This window comes from Mastomys coucha, unplaced genomic scaffold (genome assembly GCF_008632895.1).
Source record: "Mastomys coucha isolate ucsf_1 unplaced genomic scaffold, UCSF_Mcou_1 pScaffold16, whole genome shotgun sequence".
In the NCBI taxonomy this organism is placed as follows: Eukaryota; Metazoa; Chordata; class Mammalia; order Rodentia; family Muridae; genus Mastomys; species Mastomys coucha.
The window spans coordinates 52,072,335-52,077,335 of record NW_022196898.1 but is presented as its reverse complement, the minus strand read 5'-3'; the positions used below and the strand labels follow the sequence as shown (position 1 = coordinate 52,077,335).

Genomic DNA, 5,001 nt, shown 5'->3' with positions numbered 1-5,001 from the left:
CACACACACACACGCACACACACACACACACACACATGCACACACACACACACATACACACACATGCATACACACACACACACACGCACACACATACACATACACACACGCATGCAAGCACACACGCACAAGCAGCACACATGCACTCATGTACTCATGCATTGAGGACATGTACACACTTACAAACATAAAAAAATGTATTTTGTATGAAATTTCGAAGACTATGTTGGGGACATGAATGAAACAAAAATTGAATGTGAAGAAAATTCTCCTAAAGCATGTATGTGTTCTATTTTAAGTAGAAAAAGAAAGTTGAAGCCTCCATATTATGACTTCCAAGAAAGTGAGAACTACAATTTAAAAATATGTACTTACCTGTTCTATAAAAAAATGTTTAATTTCCTATTATTTTGTATGCATGAATGTTTTTTCCTGCATGTATGTCTGAGCATCACACGCATGCAGTGACCTCTGAGGCCAGAAGAGGGCATCAGATCTCTTGGGAGTGGCATTATAGATGGTTGTGAGCTGGGCATGTCATGTGTGTGTTGGGGCTCAAACTTGGATCCAGGGGAGGACAGCCAATGCTCTTAACTGTGAGTCATTGCTACAGCTCCTGTTTACCTGTTCTTAACTAGATTTTATTCCAAAAAATAAAATTTGAAAGCCAGTGCCTTATGCACTAAAACCAAGTAATTCAAACCTTACTGGCTATAAAATCCCCGCTTTCCCAGTGAGGAAAGGGAGCAAGTATTCCCGTCCTGTGTAACCTAGTTTGAATTTTTATTGAGTTATAGGTCTTAGTACAGAATCTGGATATTGGTGTACTAGTGTGTTTTTGTTGTTGAGAAGTCATACATACTGAGTTGGCTTTAGTTAGTATGGGCTGGGGAAGAATAAAAAGCAGTAAACAAATAAACACATATAAAATCATCCTTTTGGTTACATTTAGTATCATAGTTACATTTCTTGCTGTGAAGAGGCATGATCAAGGCAACTTATGCAAGAAACCTTTTCATTGGGGGTTACTTAATATTTCAGAATTAGTCTGTGACCATCATTAGAGGGACCAGAGCAGCTGACAGGCAGGCATAGTGCTGGAGCAGTAGCTAAGAACTTATATGTATCCACAAATTCGAGGTAGAGTGGGAGGGGGAGAGGGAGAGCCCACAAGCATTATCTAAGTTACCCGGGCTTCTGAAACCCCAAACCCACTCCCTATGACACACTTCCTCCAACAAGGCCACACCTCTTAATTCTTCCCTGAAGTTCCACCAGCTAGCCACCAAGCACTGAAGTGTAGGGACCTGTGGGACCATTCTCATTCAAACCACCACAGTTTCCTTTTCAGTTGATTTCTTTTGGATACTACCTTTCATTCTGCAGTTCTTGGTTGCCTTTCATTTGTTTACTCTTACATAATGACCAGTCTCTCACCAAAGATTCCTCATTGTGGTTTCAAAATTACAGTTCCTCTATACTTAGATCCTTACCCTGCTTAGATTATTTTCCCTTCTCCTTCACCTTCCCTCCATCTCTCCCAACGAAGAGCATTATGTAGAAATAAAGAATAAATCACAGAATTTAGAACCTTTACTTACCACCAGTCCCCATGCTTTCTTCTCCTCTTCCGCCTCCTTTTCTTTTCTTCCTTCTTTCTTCCTTCTCATTCTTGTCCTCCTCCTCCTCCTCTTCTTCTGTAATTATGATTGTTCAAAGCTTATTCTATGCCAGATTTCCCAAGAAAAGTTTTTAGCAGTTTGTGGCTTTTATACTTTGTTAACTTGTATAGATATTAAATTTGGGATCTTATTTTCTTTCCTCAACTATGTTAACTGTAGCAAGCAGTTATCTAATTGGTTCCTGGCATAAAGCATTGTTTAAAAAGATTTTTATAGCAATCTGATTTTCATTACCTCTTAAGTAACTTACCATTATGTCTGATGAACAATTCAGGATAGCATTTTATTTATTCTATCACATCACTTTATTAAAACAAACTCATAAATAAAAATATCATACAGCCTGATTAATGTAGCCACTCAAACGAACACTTGTCCAGTCCCTAACTTGGTGTGTGTCAATAAGTTGTATTCAGTTAGGATGGCCATCCTACAGCCATGGAGTTTTGCTTAGAGTTTTACACACTTCCACTCTGCTACAGCTGTGTTCAGTGATCCACCACACAGAGGAAAAAACACAACAGATTGAAACTGTTGAAGCAATTGGCTTTCCGTCCTCCATCAGGACACATGTGTCACTTGCACTCCACCTTTCCTCATCATCTAATATTATCTTTTCCTGTTCTTTGTACTTTAAAAAAGAGTATTATAAAAAAAACTTGAAAAACAAATAATTCACCAAAATTAACCACATCCAAAGTCTATGTTTCAGTGAACTTCTATACAGATTGAGTAGCCATTTATAATGGAAGCTGTGTAGCTCCAAATTGTATTTACACTTTCACCGTTGGAATATATTTTATGCACTTACCCACCACCAAACCCACAAGATAACAGGAAGGCTAAAATGTTAGGGATGAGGAAGGAATGCACTCAGCTAATGGACACCAGTTATAAAGGAGGCTAGAAAGCTAATTATCTTATCTTTTTTTTATAAAGATTTATTTATTATTATATCTAAGTACACTGTAGCTATCTTCAGACATCTCAGAAGAGGGCATCAGATCTCATTACGGGTGGTTGTGAGCTACCATGTGGTTGCTGGGATTTGAACTCATGACCTTTGGAAGAGCAGTCATTGCTCTTAACCGCTGAGCCATCTTGCTAGCCCCGCTAATTATCTTTTCTAATTCTAACTCTTGTGGACTTTTCAGGATAATGCTTTTAAGTTTCATAGATGTTGAGTTCTCTCTTCCCTTGATAAAATACATTATGGAAAAATAAAAATAAGACTATCTTCCTTACTGTCCTCTGTCCCTTCTCATTTGTTGCCTTTTAGTTTGCTTTATTATCTCAGGTTTACATTTCTCTATAGTGTGGTATTTTTCTCTAGAAAGAAGCTACAATCTAAATAATTTTAGTTCATAGGATGCAAGGAGTTGCAGCCTTTCAGAGCTTAATAGGACTTCTTAGTTTGCTTACAAACGGAAATGTCTAAAAATGCCTTCCCGAACCTGGAAGCAATGGTACATTAGAGCATTTAGCAAACTGAGTGGTCACATCTGGTCTTTAAATACCATTCTTACTAAAAGATTCCAGATCTGTGTGGAGAAAATTCTGATAACAGGTCTGAGACAATAAAAGTATAAATCAGTCTAAATATCTGGTTATACTAGAAAGCATATAAATACTTAAAACACTATACAGACATACCAGAATTACACAGAAGCCACAAGGAGAAATATACTGACTAAAGCCTGAGATCATTAGAAGAGAGAGGTGTAGGCAGGTAGAAGCATGGTGTTCAAGCAGAAAGGCATTCTTGTGGGAGCTGCTGTACTGTAGTACATCAGCTTCATGGTCCTTAAGAGATGAGAAGACTCTGCTAAAAGGCATTTTCTATACCATAGCATCCAAGAGAGCAGGGCAGAATATGGCAGGCCCTGAGCAGAGAGAATAGAAATATAGATTCAAGAAGTCTAAAGTATCTAGAGAACTTGTTGGAAACTATAGGGTTAACTATTCCCAAAGGTTACTCAGGGCCAGAAGACATTTGAATTCTAAGCACTCTGAGCAGAGAGACCCCACTAGAACAAAGTTAAATTAAGCAAGGCCTCAAAGGATCCGGGAATATGCATGTAACTTCTCTTCCAGAAAGATTGTTTTTTACATTATAACCCATGCCAAATTAATATTTCTTGCCTGCTACCTGTAATATTGGGACATTGTTCTTCTACCTTCTAGTGCAGTGCTAAGCTTTGTCACTAGAGGACACAGGAAGGATTCTGGAAAAAGAACAAGTTTCTTCTATTAGTTTGAGCTTGTTTTTGTCTTTTTGCTCTTGCTTTGCAAAAAAGATAGCCAGTTAATTTCAGCAGTACCTAGAAGTCAGCTTCTCAGTGGGATTTCAGAGATGCATAAACAGCAGCACCCTACTGGTCTACCTACCAACTGTTTGATTGTGGGGCTTTTTGTGGATCAAGCCATGGTCCTTGATTGATACAGTAGCACCTACAGGGGTTTCTGGCAAGCTCAACAAGTGTTCTAGTTGGTTTTCTACTAACTTTAAAACACCTTTTACCCACTACCCCTGGGCAGCTTGCTGGTCAATCAGGTTAGTATTCTAGATTGTTCTGACCCACGTCAGCCTTGACCCACTGAACCAGCACTGTCTCTAAGCAACCCAACAAGATTGTTTACTCAGTAGACTGTTAGCACACCTGCTTGAATGAGATCTGAAATAGAGATATTTGGGAGTGCCATATCCTCCATGGCAGGCTGTTGCCACTTGGGTGTTCTTCCTCAGATATAAGTTGGGATTTTTCAGAGTTATCTTTTAGCTCTACTTAGAATTCTCATTAAATCTCAGTTAATTCTCTGTAAATACTGTATTAGTTCTTTAAACCTTCCCTGTTCAAACCATCCTATGACTTTTTCTTTTCTGGATCCTGACTGTGAAAGAATTGGTAACAATAATGGTCTCAGAAAACAGACTCTCCAAGAAGAGATCTTGAGGGAGGTTTTGGTTGTATTCTTGATCTAGAACCAGTGCTCAGTTCTTTGTGGTGAGGACTGGGAGACATACAGCTCATGACAAACTGAGGAATTACAGTTTAATCATGGTATCACCTGTGGTTGACTGTGACAAAATGCTAAATGACTCCACTACCTTAGGAGCCCAAATAGCTGCTGCACTTGGTTGATGTAGCAATAATAACAGCTACAAAAATTGTGATGTGGGATAGAGTGTTGCATACGGAATCCTGTGCTTCAGGAAGATAGTAGTATGCTTTGGTCTAATAATTTATTATTTCCACATCAAAGCAGATACATTGAAACTAATGGAAGAGAAAGTAGGGAAGAACCTTGAGCAAATAGG

At 38.7% G+C, this 5,001-nt stretch overlaps 1 protein-coding gene across 3 annotated transcripts in view; it reads left to right on the top strand.

Annotated features, from left to right (window-relative positions):
• The window catches only part of Magi3 (membrane associated guanylate kinase, WW and PDZ domain containing 3), a 193,966-nt gene that overhangs the window by 100,620 nt on the left and 88,345 nt on the right, over positions 1 to 5,001 (top strand). The gene's annotated exons all lie outside the window — the stretch shown is intronic.